Raw genomic sequence first — 16,192 nt, forward strand, 5'->3', positions numbered from 1 at the left:
GGTGTAAGGGGGCGGGGTGAGCCCCGCTGGGTGCGAGGGGGGTGGGGGATAATGGGGGTGAGCCCCGCTGGGGGGAGGTGTGGGGGTGCTGGGAATAAACCTCAGGGTGCAGAGGGATCTGGAATAACCTACAGGAGTATCTCAGAATGGAGGAGTGTGGGGATCTGATGAATCAGATTTTGAGGGGTCAACCCCAAAATTGGGTGGCGATGCAGAGCATCTACATGTAATCTGAAGGAGAGGGGTTAATCCACTGTACAGTTTTCCTCTCCCAGCTTTTAATTTCCTGATATTATGGCAAGGCTGGGGGTGGAGTGGGGTGGAGGGCCTGAACCGTAGTCATGGGGGAGTGAAGCTCTTTCGGGAGGGATTTTGGGGTGAGGCAAGAATGGAGGCAGTAGTGAGAGGAGAAGGCTTGTAGCTTCCATGCAGACTAGTGTTGCTTTTCTTTCGCAGGGTTTTGGTTTGATCTGATTCCCTTGAGCGGAGGCTGCAGGTAAGAACTGGATTTGACTTGAAATGAGCTGTGCTGTTTCCAGGCCTTGCTAATCAGGTTATGTCCTTGCTGTTGCTGCTGAAGTTATCTGGTTCATGTACTTCAGCACTGGGAATGGGACATGGGGACTTTCACCTCAAGGTCACAAGTTCAAACTCAGCTTTGCTTCGTAGTGACTGAAGACTGTCACTATCTGATAGGGTGACCAGATAACAAATGTGAAAAATTGGAGGGGGAATGGGGTCCTGTATACAACAAAAGTCCCTCATAATTGGGATGGGCCTGGTAAAATCAGGGTATCTGGTCACCCTATCTTCTGATGACTGATTAGATCCAAGGCAGCAATTGTTCCTTGAATGTCTCAGCAGAGGGCTGAGGTCTTAATGGGCTCTGTGGGCCAAACCTACCTTAGAAGTGGACTCTCCAGAACAGAGTTAAGACACATTGAGAAGGTGGGAGGGAGGAGCTTGCCATCCTGCTGCCTGGGATGCACCTACCATGCAGATAAATCACATCTTTCAGTCACCAAGGCTATTAACCCAGCACTTTTACCCTTGTAAAGTATTGTGTGTGCGCACAGCGTGTGTGGGTGCCTGGCACCCTGCCCTGCTGCCAACCCCCCGCCCCTCCTGCCCCAGTGACTGGAATCATAGAAACTGTGGGCCAGATTCTTTAAAGCTGTTTATGTGCCTAATGGTGCAGATAGCTGCTTAGTGGGATTTTCAGAAGTGCCTAAGCAGGTGAGGTGCCTAACTCCTATAGATATCAATGGGTGTTCTGTCAGTACATGTTTTCCAATTCCTTTTGCGCTCTGCTGGAGACTTTCATTTTGCCCATGAGGCCTGTGTTTCAAGAACTGGAGGTACGGAGTTCTGGCCTTTGCGGTGTGACAGATGGTGATGCCCGTAGGTGGGAGGCCATGACTTTCTCCCAATTACCCTCCGTCAGGAGCAATAACACTGGGAGGGAACAAGGAACGTGTCTGCCTCAGTGGAGAGCCCACAGCGTGTTGTCAAGAAGTACTGTGCTGTTTATTGATTTAAAATACAACTCTGAAGCCCATCCTGTGCCTGCTGAAAACCCCAACATCGCCAAAGGTCTGCACAGAAATGACTTCACCACCTCCATAGCCTAGAGTGGGGAAGAGATGGGCTTTGCAGCCTTCCTGCAGTGTTAATGCGTCTGAGCTTTGGCAGACCACAGTGGCGAGTGAGTTCAAACCTTGAGGATGCCATCCTTTGACTGAGCCAATGTGGTGCTGGGATGGCCTGGACAGAGTTTCTTGTCTAGTAAAGCTCCTACTGGATTGGAGCTGTGTGCCTGCTCAGTGCTGACAGTGCCAGAGTCTAATGTGTTGCATTATAAAGGCCTCTGGGATTTGAATGATGAAGTTTGCTCATAAAACCTTATTTAGTTGTTTAGTTTCAGTTCACTGAATAGCAGTAAATCGGGGTGATTCTAGCCCATGTCTTGTATGAGGTCCGCAGAGCTCTACTGAAGACTACATGTCCCAGCATGTAATACTCCATTTTAATATCTGAGCAGCCTAGCTTACCCCATTGCATGCTGGTATCTGTAGTCTCTTGGAAACCCACAGTCCACATTGCAGTAAGGGCAGCCAGAATCTGTATTTTGTGACTATGCTTAGTTCAGGAACTGGATAGGCAGAGCACTACACTTTATCTGCAGGCACCATGTCTGTTCAAAAGTCTAGGTCTTGCTGGCCTTCCATCAGGCTGTGGTGACCCATAATAAGCATCATCCAGTCACCACAAGGTCTTGGACAGAGGAGCAAAAGGAACTGCTCCTGCTCCCTAACTCTCTCCTCGCTGGCTTCCTGCTAGAATCCTGTCTGTTCTCATGCCTGGACTCTCCTGGCTCAGAGTGCTGCACATATATGTTTGTGTAGCTATGGTGTGCGCATGATCTGGGGAGCTGTCTCTCTGGGTCTGGCTGTTCGAACGTCTCCTGGGAGCTAACTGCTCTCTAGACAGTGGTTCTCAAACTTTGTGATTGGTGACCCCTTTCACACAGCAAACCTATGAGTGCGACCCCGCCCCTTTCTAAATTAAAAACTTTTTTTTTATATTGAACACTATTATAAATTCTGGAGCCAAAGTGGAGTTTGGGGTGGACCCCCCCATGTAATAACCTTGCAACCCCTTGAGGGGTCACAACCCCCAGTTTGAGAACCTCTGCTCTAGAGCCTGTGCTGCAGGGAGCAGTGGCAAGAGTTCCTTGTCTGAAGCTCCAGGTTCCTTTAACACGTAGGGCAGCACCATAGATGCATTTCAGCTTTGTCACTGACTCAGCTTGTTTCTCGTTCCCTCTGGGGAAAGTTTCCTTCTCCTCTGTCATTGGAGCATTGCTCTGAGGCAGCGTTGGTCTGCGAGGGTACTCCAGGGGGTCTGCCGGCCTCCCTTCAACTCCTCCCCTCCCTCCCAGCGCCTCCTGCAGCCAGGGAATGGCTGCTCAGTGGTGTGCAGGAGATGCTGGGAGGGAGGGGAAGGAGCAGGGATGGGGAGTGCTTGTGGGAGGGGGTAGAAAGAAGCAGGGAAGGGGCGGGGAGGGCCTGGGGCTGACTGGGGGGCTTTGGAGGTCTATAAAAAAAAATTTACATCAAAATGGGGGTCCTCTGGTAGCTAAAGTTTGAGAACTGTTGCTCTAAGGAAAGCCAGGAGGATAGAAGACAACACTCTGGCTTTTCCAGCTGGTGTTCAGAAATCTGCTCTGAGTTCTGCTGTGTGAGCTGTGACTCCCTCAGCTCCAAGGTGGCTGGAACAACTTGTATAGTTGGGGTGCTGAGAGCCATGGCACCAAACTGTAAACCCTGCATATGATGGAAACCACGTCAAGCCAGCTCTCCTAGTTCTAGCACTTCTGCTCAGCTCTGTCAGCTTGTCAACAAATTGGGAAGAGGAACTGTCTGTACTCGATGGCTGATCTGCCTCCTCTTTTGTGGTCAGTTAGGAAGGAGTGGTGGTAGTAGCTTTGCCTGTGTCTTCTCTGTGCCCTTCCCCCATTTCCAGGCCGTGTGAGGCCAACCAGACCCTCCCTCTTTTCCGTAAGAGCCCCTTGTGTTCTTCCTGTTCTCGCCCCGGCTCCTGGTGTCTTTGGACGATATCACTGTTTGCTGCTCATTTCCTTCCTTACCCTCACGTAGCCACTTCTTCGTCATTCCCAGTGTTGTCTCCATCCTGTGTTTATTGTACGGCCCCCACAGGTTGGATTGACCCCTTCTTTCCCAAGCTGGCAGGTCACTCTGGAATCTCGGACCTTGGGTCAAGTGGATGTTTTTCCCTTACTGTAGAAGGGAAGCCAGTGCTCCTCGACTCCAAACCCTTCTTCAGCTACCAGCTAAGCTGACAGGCCTTCACTTGCCCTCAATACTGGGCGAATCTCTGAGAAGATGAACTGTGCTGAGATCACTTGCCCAAGGTCTCGATAGTCCTCCCATGGCTCTCCCTGTATTGTTAGAGTTGGTGGATATTATTTGTATTTCTGTGGCACTCTGGAGCCCTAGCTGTGGACGAGAACCCCGTTGAAGCAGGTCCCTGCCACGAAGAACTTACGATCCAAGTATAGGATGATAGATGGACAGACGGGGAGTATGAAAAAGCACTGAGACAGTAGTGGTCAGGCGATGGTCTCAGCACACCAGCAGCCTGACCATTGCCAGGTTGTTTGTAGGCATCATAGCAAAGGAGAGTTTGAAGGAAGATAAAGAAGCAGCTTTGTGGTTGTTTCCAGAGAGCTCCTCTGAAGCATAAAGGAGAAAGTACGAAGGTGCTTGTTGGAAAACTTAATAAGTGGAGGATGGAAGTTGACGTCATTGGCCAGTAAAAGGGGGGATATGACCAGGAGAGGAATTCTACTTAATTCCTTACCACCTTGAGTCGTGTCTGAATTTCTCACCCCCATGCTAGACAATAGGCTGCCTGGGTCCCCTTGTCCTAGGTCCACCAGTCTCCTACCCTTACTGCTATCCATGCTGCCTAGCAGTTGTACTTCCTGGATCCCTCCTTCCGGATCGTCTCTTACCCTCCACCTGTTTTGCATGGGCTGGATCTCTATCTTTCCCACTTTGCTTGTGCTAAGAGCAGGGGAACCACTGTAGGCTTCTGAGGGTTCCTGGGGAAGTGCCTTGCAGTGCCTTGCCTTGCTGGAGACCTGGTGTTTCTTAGAGGTATCTGGGGCGAAGATCCATGCAAGTTTTTCTCCTTCCTAGTCTCCATTCACCTTGCCTGTCCTGTGATCTGCTTTCAAGAAATAATTCCCTTTCCCATGTTCCTTTCAGCTTCTTCAGCTGGTTTTGAGTCCCCAGAACGGAAATCAGCTGGGCTCGCACACCCTGCATTTCACAGGCTTCTGTCACCTGTCCTATGGCCTGCAGCTATACTAGCCTGGGCTGTGGCCTTGGTAGAGCTCTTACACTAAGCTGGGTCATGGTGGGCCAATACTCAGATGGGAGGCCTCCAAAAAAAAAACCCAGGTGCTGCAGGAAGTGGTGTTAGCAACTCGGCAGGCTGTGCTCCTGGGTAGTGACCTGACCTCCCAGGCGTGCTGTTAGATGTGATGGAAACCCCAGCAATCAGTGAAGATCCCACTGCACTTTATCCAAGAGCTGAGGCATTTACCCTCATTTTTTTTTCTGGCCAAATTCCAGCTGGGCTCATTGCATTCTGTCGGTGTAACATCTCCCTGTTGGAGAGGGGCTTCTCCTGGATGTGGGTGGCTGCACGGGTTGGTGTCTGAAGTGATTCTCTTTACTGGTGTGGGGAGGCTTAAAGCAGCTTGAGCTCCCTCGATGGACAGCCCCTCAGCGGGCAGAGGATTGTTCAAGTGAAGAACTTTGTCTTGCTGCCAGGGCTCATTCTGCACATCGCAGGTGTAGCTTGCTGCGACCAGGCAGCGGGTTTGGTGCCAGGCAGAGCGCAGACTGGTTCTGGGACACCAGATGTGAGGCAGAGAACCCCTGCCAGCCGTTCGGGTGCTGGTTGCTTTAAACAAATGCTCCAGTGTGTGAGTTGCTCTTCAGGGGCCAGGCGCGTAGCAAGGAGTAAGTGAGATTGGGGCACTTTTGCCGCCTAGTGGATATGCCTGTGCTCTCTAGAGGGCTGGGAATGCACTAGGCTCCATAGTCTGCTGACTTGCCCAGGACCATTGCCCTGAGCTATTGGTATGAGCCATCTGAAATTACAGGGTCTCCTCGGGACTGAGGGTGCATGTGCAGCAGAGGCATGCTCCAGCACAGGCCAGTCTGGGGAGGAGGGATGGTAACATGAGCTGCTGATGTTCACTAGCTTTCACTTGTTGTGTGTCTGGCCAGGGGAACCCCAGTGATGGGTCTGGCAGACTGTTATCTGCCTAGACTTTGAGTCCCTCGGGCAGCTGTGTGGGTACCTGCAGAATGCATGCCCCTGGCAGGCTATACTTACTGCACTGGGTGCCAGGGAGACAGAGCACCTCAAGGCGATCATTAGGATGGTACTGGCAGGCTCCGTGGGGCTACTATTTGGCTGTTGCAGGGCTGGGTCTGACTGCTGAAAGGAGGGGATTTTCCTAAGTTTCTGCTGGCTAATGCCTCCTTTTTCAGACCCTGTCCATTCCAGTTGGTTGGTTAGGAAGGTTGCTCCCCACAGTGGGGCTTTGTATAATTCTGTCTGGGTTCTGTGTTCCTGTGATTTGATTTAATGGAGTAGTCTGCTGGGGCCTGAGTTAGTTCTGTGTTCTCGTTTGCACTTGCAGCTAAACCACATACAGCTGCACCCATTGCTGACACCTGCTGTAGTGTAGACAAGGCCTCATGTACCCTGGTGTAACTCCATTAACTTCAGTGAAGTCACTTCTGACTCTCAGCAGTGCAAAAAAAGGAAAACAAAATCCCATACTTAGAAAGTCCTTTCCTACCACAGAAATGCAGCCACCTCTTGTGTGAAACATGGTAGCTGATGAACAGTTCACAGCAACTCTCCATGAGTGTAGGGTGAGAAATGAAGGCAAATCCTGTATCCAGCTGAAGCTGCAGTGGGAATGTGGGGTGGTGACCTGGAATGATGTGAGCTGGAATTTTAGCCAGGACAGCAGGGTTAAATACCCTAGCATTTTACAGAAAATGCCGTGGGCTCTTCAGTGAATCTATGTGGTTGGGGGCCCCTTCGTTCTTGGACTCCTCCATTCTGCTTCAGGGCACGAGCCAACCGCTGACGGCCTGTGGTTACCCCTATGGGCAGGTTATTTCATATTTGTCCTTTATGTGCATCTCTTCTGTGCATATGCCTCCCCGGAGCCCCAGCACAGCAGGTGTTTTGTGGTGCTGGAACCTCTTCCAAGCACTGACAGCTGGAGGTACATGTCTGTTTTTCCAGCTCACTCCGGCCCTTGGGCCAAGGGTATAAACAGCCCCCCCACAACTGTCCCCAGTTCCTCTTTCTCCACCAGAGCTAAGCCAAGTGGTCTGGGAGCCTTTTCTCACTTTACCATGGTGCATGGTTTACCATCTGTCACGGAGTCCCCGGGCGATGCTCTGGAACTGCTCCCCACTAAGCCAGTCAGGACTTTGGGGAGCCTCCTCTCCCTTGGAGCAGACTTGTTCAGGGCAAGAAGCTCACACGTCTTCACTCCTGGGTCTCTCCATTGGAGCTATTCAGCATCCTCTCGCCCTCCTCCTTACACACACACGGGACGTAGCCCAACCCAGGCGGCGAGGTCCTGTGGGAAGCCACAGGGTTCTTGCATCCCCCACTTTGAGATCAGACATGACTTCGTAGCCAGTAAAAAAGAGCTTTATTTCGATTGACAGAACAGGGTCTTAAAACAGAGTTGTAGATAAACAGGCGGAACAGACCCCTCGACTGGGTCCATTCCTGGGGGCCAGTAGGCAGACGCCTCCATACTGCACTTTCCGCCTATCCCAGACCAAGCTCCAAGACCTATACCCCTTTCCTCAGAAGCCCTCCTTCTCCTGCTCAATGCTCCTTTCCGGGGCCAGATGGTTCACCTGATCCCTTTGTCTCCACACTTCAGTTGGCACCTTTGCGCGGGAGGGGCCCAGGCCATCAGTTGCTAGGAGACAGAGTGTCAGGCATTTAGGTGCACTGGCCCTTTGCTCTGCAGCAATCACACACCCTTATCCCACCACCTAGATACTTAAGAACTGCCTAGGGGACACTGAGGCACCAACACAGTATTCAGAGCAAACATTAAGAACAGTCCCAGTTCATCACACCATCCCTCCCCCCAATGCTTGTGTGTGGCTCTGTGAAAATGTTCTCTTGTCTGTCACGGAAGCTGTCTGTGGTGATTGCTAAGATTTCCTGCACTGGGGTTCCTATCAGGGAGCTTGCAGAGCCTTGTTCCTTGAGTTTGGTGCTCAGCAAACACCTGGGAAGGGTCCTTTGAGCCCTTGGGATCTTGCTGTCTTTTGCACTGCTCCCTGAAAGTCTCCTTCCTGGTGGTGCTCACCTCAACTGGGAGGGCTTCCCAATTGCAGCTCTGCTGGCCAGGTGACTGTGGGCTGCCCTTCATCCAGGGAAAGCAGTGCTGAAACCTCACCCTAAGTTCCTGAGTAAGGCAGTCTCGGGTTTCCATTTGAGCCAGTCATCATCTACTTACATTTCTCTGAGGCTTCATAGTTACCCTGGGGAAGTCAGGTTCTGCACCCTGTGTGTACACGGTGCAGCCAGGTGAGTGTTATCAGGACAGAACTAAGCCCCGGCGAAAAATCCAACAGTTAGGGTCTCACTGCTCCAAACGCCTCTGAACGGATTAGAGAGTCTGTCCGATCACATGTGGTACAAATTCACAAGAGTCCTCGTGCCAGGATGTCCTGGGCTCCCTCCGCAGGGACACGGCAGTGTCCACACTGTACCTGGATCTGAGATCTGCAGGTCTGCCACATGAGGCTCAGGCCCCACTCTCTTGACCCTGCAGCCAGAGCAGCTGCTGGGCTTGGGAAGGCAATGCTTGTGGCTGACTGAGCTCCTTGGCCTGCTTCCTTGGGAGGCCCCTGCTAGCTCATCTCCTGTGGTGGGGCTCGGTGGAGGCTGCTCACAAGGCAGGAAAGGGGCTGAATGACCTCCTTTGACTCCTGTCCTCTGGATACGTTGCCGCTGCAGAGCCATTCTGATCTCACTCCCCTCCACACATTTCAGGTGCGCTTGGAGGCAGAGGCGAACTGAGGATTGCTGGTGGGAGTGGGACCTATTTATACCCATGACCTGGGGGCGGGAAAGGTTTGAAGGACAGGCCTGCACACCCAATTGTTGGTGAGAAAATGGCCGTGACTCCTAAAGCGGGACACTGGAAGGCCCCGTGTATAGGGAGGAGGAGCTAGGAGAGGTGAGTAACCCCTTTTTTCTTTTTCTTGCATCTGCTAGGCAGACCATGGTCAGAGACAGGCTGATGGGCTCTGGTGGCTTCTCTGGAACCATGCTCTCTGGGAGGATTCTGTGGGGAAGGATTTGGGATTGACTAAACTCTGCCCAGTATGGGATATGTGTAGGGTTGCCAGGTGTCCGGTTTTTGACTGGAACACCCAACTGAAAACAGAGCCTGGCTGCTCTGGTCAGCACTGCTGACTGGGCCGTTTAAAGTCCAATCAGTAGCGCAGAGGGGCTAATGCAGGCTCCCTGCCTGCTGTGGCTCTGCGTAGCTCCCGGAAGCAGTGGCATATCCCCCATCCAGCTCCTAGGCGTGGGGGCAACCAGGGGGCTCCACATGCTGCCCCTGCCCCAAGCGCCAGCTCCCCTTGGGCAGGAAGCACAGCCAATGGGAGCTGCAGGGGTGGTGCCTGTGCACAGAGCAGAGTGCAGAGCTGGCTGGCTGTACCTCCATGTATGAACTAGAGTGGGGACATGCCACTGCGTCCGGGAGCTGTTTGAGGTAAGCGCCACTTGGAGTCTGCACCCCTGAGCCTCCTGCACCCCAAATCCCTGCCTGAGCCCCCGCCCAGCCTCCAAACCCCTCAATCCTAGCCTGAAGTATCCTTCTGCACCCTCATTTCTGGTCTCACCCCAGAACCTTCACTCCCAGCCCAGAGTCCACACTGTCTAGTGTGCCCCAACCCCCTGCTTCCGCCTGGAGCCCCCTCCCATACTCAGAACCCCTCAGCTTCACTCCTGCAGTCCAGAGCCCCCTCCTGCACCCCAATCCCTTGAGCCAGCCTGGTGAAAATGGGTGAGTGAGTGAGGGTAGGGAGAGTGAGCAACAGAAGGCTTGGGAGCGTGGAGTGAGCCAGGGCAGGGCCTTGCAGAAGGGATGGGGTGGGGCAAAGGTGTTTGGTTTTGTGTGAGTAGAAAGTTGGCAACCCTAGGTGTGTGGTTGATTCATTGCTGCGTGCTCATAGAAGTGAGGGATGGAGGAGCTGGGACAGGGCTGGTCCCTATAGCATTTTGCCCAGTTTACTTTGAATGGCTGGTGCTGGCCCTGGGATCTCTCTGATGTCTCTGGCAATGCACCATGGCACAATTCTGGAGCAGAGCACGCTTCATGTCCTTCCCAGAGGAGCAGGGATTACGCTCTCTGGGCCGTTAGTGCCCAGCACCAGAGGTATCCAGTTCATGTTTGCACATGTTGGATGGCACATGTGGGGGCTGGAGGGAGAGGCGACCCCGTCCCCAGCCCCCATACCTAGCCCTGGTGCTACACTCCAGAACCAGTCACCGAATTTTAACTGCGGCTGTTCTGCCCCCTGCATTATCCTGTCTTTGTGTCTCTGTTCCCAGCACTGCTGCTTTTTGGACACTCAATGCTCTGCCTTGGGATCTGTCTGCCTCCTCCTGCCCAGGTTCAGACACTCAATCTGGCGTTTGGGAATCTGCACCTCCCTCTCCCCCACTCCCACCTTCTGAAAAGAGAAGCACGATTCTCCCTAGCGGAGTGCTCCAAGCCCCAGGGAAGCTAAGGACCATGCCCACTTCCTGAGCTGCCTGATGTGGGCAGTTCAGAGTGGCCCATTGGCCTGCCATTGCAATGTGTGTGACTGAGCAGCCTCCCCGTTTGGCGCTAGTACAGCCCTGTCTATCGTAGGAACGGTGACCAGAGAGCAAGTGTGAAAAATCAGGACGGGTGGGGGTAATAGGAACCTATATAAGGAAAAGACCCACAAATCGGGTCTGTCCCTGTAAAATCAGGACCTCTGGTCACCCTACTCATAGGGCTTTACGCTGCTGCCCCTTGCTCTGGGACCTGAGCATCTGGCTCAGTCTCTTCAGAGCCCGTATTTACCATTTTTCCTTGTACTCGGTCCCTCCAGCACAGATGCTAATACCTGCTGGCTGCCCTGGGCCCTTCGCCCTGGGGAGAGGGGACGTGTTGGTAAGAAATCCCCCCCCACACTCTTCCCATCTGCATGCCACTGACATGGACACAGGCAGCCTGCACTCCGCCTCCCATTCGTGTTTCCCCCCAGGTCAGCTCCATCTGTGGTGGCAGTGGTGGGAGTGCTGCCTTAGACAAGGCGCAAGTGTGTTGGTCACTCTGTTCGGGGCAGTTTTAGACAACATGGTGGTTAAAATGCGGGCGGCCACTAATGCCTTGTCTGCGGGAGGGCTCCCACGCATGGGACTGCAAGGGTGCTAGTACCAGGCAGGAAATCAAAAGGAAACCTCTCGGGTCAGAGGGGAGAGGCTCCCCTTGGTCAGTACGGGTTGCACACAAACCCCAACACACTAAGCTGGGAATATCCCCAGTGGGCTCCGCTGTCTTGGTCTGGGCCGTAATGGCCGGCAGCCATTTCAGCCCAAGATTTACCATATTGGATCCAGTTCCTTGGCGTGATCTGCTCTCTTGCTGCCACCCTGCATGACACACCCCTGTACCTGCCATCCAGGGGTGCTGAGAGCCATTGGACCAAACTGCAAACCCTGTCTGTGATGGAAACCACTTCAAGCCAGGGGGGCAGCACACACCCCACCCAGCACCTCTAATTCCACACTGAGGCTGCCATCTCTTTGTGTGGGCAGACCGCGCATCAAAGACCCTGGCCGTGGGAGTGCTTGCACAGCTGCATCCTTGGGCAGGGGACCATTTGCTGGGGCTAATGTTAGGCCGCCAGGCCTTGACCGTGTCCCTCTAATTCCCACTTGAATACAAACCAGGGGCCCCTGGATCAGAGTTGTACGCCAGGGATCCTCTGTATTTTGGCTTGTAGCCGTTATAGAGGAACGTCATAGTTCTGGGATTTCGAGTAGAACTGTGATTTCTGACTTGCACGTTCGTCCCTTGGCCTGCTGTTTGGGACAAAACTGACTCCGTATCTGAAGTGTGAGATGCCCCATGGGTCTGCCTGCCACCTCCCTCTTTCCTGCTTTCTGATTGCCCCGTATGACAGACCCCACTTGTAATGCTCACACCGTGGGAATCTGGAGGAACATAAATCCAAATTGTCCCACGCAGGATGTTAGGCCAGGCCTCTCCCAGAGGAGCTGGGGAGTGCAAGCCTGTGCGTTAGCACCCACTTGAGTACAGCATCCCCAGTGGATGAGGGGCTGCATTGTTCAGCACAGGGCTATTGTGCTCACAGGCAGAGCGTGCTCCCTTCATGAGGCCCTGGGGTGCTGAGACAGATGAGATTTAATACCCACAGTCCAGAGAGATGGGAACAAAGCTCTGACCTTTTCTCTGTCCCTGAATGGCCTCTTGGCATGTGGAGCCGACACCTTCCAGTCATGGGGCAGGCTGGAATCAGATTGACATCTGAGCTGAACTCCTCTGGACACCCCAGTCCGCCAGTGTGGGTGTCAATCTGCTGGTTGTCTGGCTTTCTTTCTTTTTGCGCAGGGTGTTCTGTCCTGCAGCTCCCCACCCCCCCAAATCCCTGCTGCTTTTCAGTGGCACTGGCTCTGAACCAAACTCTGGAGCTGGGCAGCCCTGAACTTCGCAAACATCTGCTGTCAGGGCCACACCTTGATTCTGCAGCTCAGGCCCATCCTTATTTTTAGCCCCTTTTAAAGCCTGGTTGATGGTGTTCCAAGGAAGTCATGTGACCTGCCTGAGGTCAGTGGCTCATCCTGGATCAGGACCCAGGTTTCCCAAGCCTCAGCTGTAACCATGAAGCCTTTGTAATGGGGTCAAGAGTTTGAGTGACTCATGTGAGCAGGGGGGAGGGGCAGTGGGAGCGAGGCTATCTAATGAATTGTTAAGCTTGTTTGTCAATGATGTCCACAGCAACATTAGCGGGTGCTACGCAGTATGTTCTTTGCCCTCCCCTAGCCTCTCCCATCTGTAAGATAGTTCTGGGTAGGATTCTCTTTACCCACCACTGATATGCAGCTACCCCTGGGGTGGAAGACAGCAGCTGTGTAACAGCACTCAGCAGTGTTTAGGACAGGAAGTGAAGGAAGGTCTTGTATCCAGTTCAAGTCCCAGTGGGATTGAGGGCAGTAGCGCAGAATCACCTACACTGAATTTGGTTAACACTCTATCTCATATGGAAAATGCCCCAGGCCAGTAATGACAGGTAGGGGTCAGGACCTCTGTTTTCCATCACATCTGCTATTGGGGCGAGGCAGAATTTGCTGAATGGGGTTTTGTGACTTTAAGCTGGCCCATTTGAGCTGCTGGCACAGCACAGGCAATCTGGTTCTGGCGCCTCATGGGGGAAGCTGGGGGCCTGGCTGGAACCCATATTTCACTGCATGTAGCCGGTGATGGGGGTGTTCCTGACATGGCGAAAGTTAAAATTGCCCTTCAAAGCGGTGTTTGTGTAACGGTGCCTGCAAGAGGATGGAACCAGCTAGCGGGTCCTACGCCTGTGGGGCGCAGGGGCTGTTGAGGCCTGCCAGGCTCCCCATCTGATGCGTGTGAAGTGCTGTGTCCTGCTGTTTGTGCCATCTAGTGGCCAGGCTGCCTGGGCATAGACTGGGTGGAGAGGAGAGCACTCATTGCAGGCTGCCCAGTGCACTGACTTTGTCGGGATGCTGGTGATGTGACGGGGATGTCCCATGGGTGGGAATGGGTTGCGGCTGCAGAGCCCCAAGTGGGGCAGTGTGGAGCCAGCGCTGCATAGTGGGGGGCTGTGCGGAGGGGACGAGGCAGCTCACGGGAGCTGAGACAAAGGAGTGAGGCAGAACAGCACTGAGGCATGCTGAGGGGTAGGAATGGGGGGAGAATTGCTATGGCAACGCATTGCTCACAGCTGGATCTGTGGGGGTAGCTGCTGGGCCTGCAGTCTGAACTGCTTTTCAGGAGAGAGGAGCAGGCATGGTGGGATTGCGGGCTGGGTCCCATCATGTGCTGACTGCAAAGCACCGAAGCTTCCCTCATGGTGTTGTGACCCCTTGCTAATGCCTCCCCCCACCAGGGCTCTGCACCTCCATGTGCCCCCTCAGAGCACAGCTGGCAGGCTTCGTGTAGTGAATGCATGGGCTGGCAGGGGGCACCTGCAGCGGGACACCCCGCAGGGTCCAAAGGAAGAGCTTCATGTGGGCATCTGTGTGTCTTGTCTCACACTCTGACCTCCACGGGGCAGGGCACTGCCTAGATGATTGACAGGTGACCTGTCTGCCCACCCTGCTCTCGTTTGAAGCCTTGAGCTGCAGGGCCGACCCAGCCAGAAGGGAACCAGTCTCCTAACGCTTGCTTCACTGTGACTAGAGAATAGATTGTACCCCCTTGCTCGTACCCAGAGCCCCTGAACCCGCTGGCCAGGCCAGTTCCTTCAGCACTGCCTAGAGCTCCCTGGAAATGCCTTGATTCTGGGATGTGGCCCAAAGGTGTGCCCTGCTGTAAGTGCCTGTATTGTAATGGGAGGCTGGAACTTTAAAGAACTGTGCCACTCAGCCTGTTACTGCACTAGCAACCAGCAGAGAAGGGTTGAAATTAGGGTGACCACAGAGGCAGGTTGAAAAATCAGGACGAGGGTGGGGGGTAATAGGAGCTTATATAAGAAAAAGACCCCAAAATCAGGACATCTGGGCACCCTAGGTGGAAATATTTCTGAAACTACCGTTAGAGACCAGTCCTCACTTGGGCCCCATTAGTGAGTGAAGGAGACAAGATAGGCCTGTCTACATCACAGATGGAAGTGGGCTGTCTGATCCGGTTCTAACATGGCTGCGATTTTACAGGAGCTGGGACCTTTGCCATCATCTGCACTCTGTGCAAAGCCTGGGCTGTGAGCCCCTGGGAGGGGACTAGATAGGAGCTACTAGAGCATTCCCACCTCTGTGGATTGATCAGGGTGCAACTGTAAACCTCTTTTACACTACACATTTCAAAGGGCAGTGCTAGGTATTAGTGTAAAAGGATCCTTTGAACTAGACCCTTCCGCTTTCCTTCTGTAGCCAGCCCAGACTGATAATGGAAGGAGCCAGCCCTGCTCAGAAGAGAACTAGTGCGCTCCAGCAGCTGCAGATTGATGGGACTATTATGGGATGGAGCACGAGTTGTTGTAACACCCACAGTCGGAGTTCAGGTCGCACTGGGGCAATTGAGGCAGAGTAGAAGTGGAAAGCAGACCATGCTGCTCTACCTGGACCACGTGTTGCTGTCTTGCTTTTCCATGGATGGCCCAGCCATTTGCATATGCCTGGTCCTGTGCACGAGCTGTGTCCCCTCCTCTCAGCTGTGAATCTGGGGTGAAAAGCCAGTAGAATGTTCCTAAAAGCCTGCTCTGCCCACAGCTTGGCTTGTCCTACACAGTTCACTCAGATTTGAACTGGGTTCGGCTGCCAGGCTGCTGCATTGCTCCAGCTGGCTTAAAATGGATTAGCCTCTTGAGTGAAATTGTGACATTTCCTAGGGTACAACCTGCACTGTTGAACCGCTGTGTCCCCTCAATTCTCCAACGTGGGGGGCCTTTTCACACTGCTTCGCTCTGAGAGCAAACACTCTTGGTCTCTCTCGCACAGTCTCCAGCATGTAAGTTGCTCCCAGCTGTATTCTGAGTGCTATAGCCAGCCACCCATGAATTATACTGCAGAGCAACACCAGCAAGCTCCCACTCCCAGATTTGTCCCCAGAAATGTGTGTCTTGTTATCATAAGCATCTTTTCCAAATCTGGACCTTAGCGTCCTAAATGTGGGTGCATGCACCTCCAAGCTTAATTACCAGCTTGGATCTTATCTCGCTGCCACCAGACAGGAATTACAGTGCCTGCCTCGCTCTGGTCCCCCAAACTTTCCCTGGAGGGACCATTATTTTCAAAGACTCAGAAGCTCTGAGTCTTACAAGCAAGGAAATAAACCCATTCCCTTTTCCCTCTCATCTCCCAGTAGCACTTTCCTCTCTGGCTAACCTGAGAGTATCTAGATGCAATCTCTTTAGCATCACAATACCAAGAAAAGCATGTTCTCCTCTATTGGCAACAAGAGACAAACGCACTAAGGAGATACAAGGAAACAGAGATGGATCCTTATTCTTCCCTCCACCAACTTCGTGTCTGCAGAGCCTTACCCCTCGCGTAGATCTATAACACAAAGAGAATATACCTCCCATATCGTTCCTTGAGCCTACCCAGAGAGAAAAACTCGCAAAGGTCTTAAAAAGAAAGCTTTATATAACAATAAGAAAGGAAAAACGACTCAAATTTCTCTTGTATCCAGATGACAATAATCAGTCGATCAATTGCTTTAAAAGAAAATATTTGTTATTAGTAACAAACCTTATTCAAAGTTTGATACAAAATTTTAAACATTCAGCAATGTTACCCCATTTCCCGATGTAAATACAACCAAAACAACATAAAAGCCTTA

At 52.8% G+C, this 16,192-nt stretch overlaps 1 protein-coding gene across 2 annotated transcripts in view; it reads left to right on the forward strand.

Moving 5' to 3' along the window:
• The first annotated feature begins 381 nt into the window (after nucleotides 1-381).
• The window catches only part of ATOSB (atos homolog B), a 63,800-nt gene continuing 47,989 nt past the window's right edge, over nucleotides 382-16,192 (forward strand). For both annotated transcript variants that reach the window (XM_032800416.2, XM_032800417.2), the window contains exon 1: nucleotides 382-496. The gene's annotated coding sequence lies outside the window, so the exon portion shown is untranslated. The remainder of the gene's footprint in view (nucleotides 497-16,192) is intronic.

The sequence above is a fragment of the Chelonoidis abingdonii genome, chromosome 6 (genome assembly GCF_003597395.2).
Source record: "Chelonoidis abingdonii isolate Lonesome George chromosome 6, CheloAbing_2.0, whole genome shotgun sequence".
NCBI classification, from domain to species: Eukaryota; Metazoa; Chordata; order Testudines; family Testudinidae; genus Chelonoidis; species Chelonoidis abingdonii.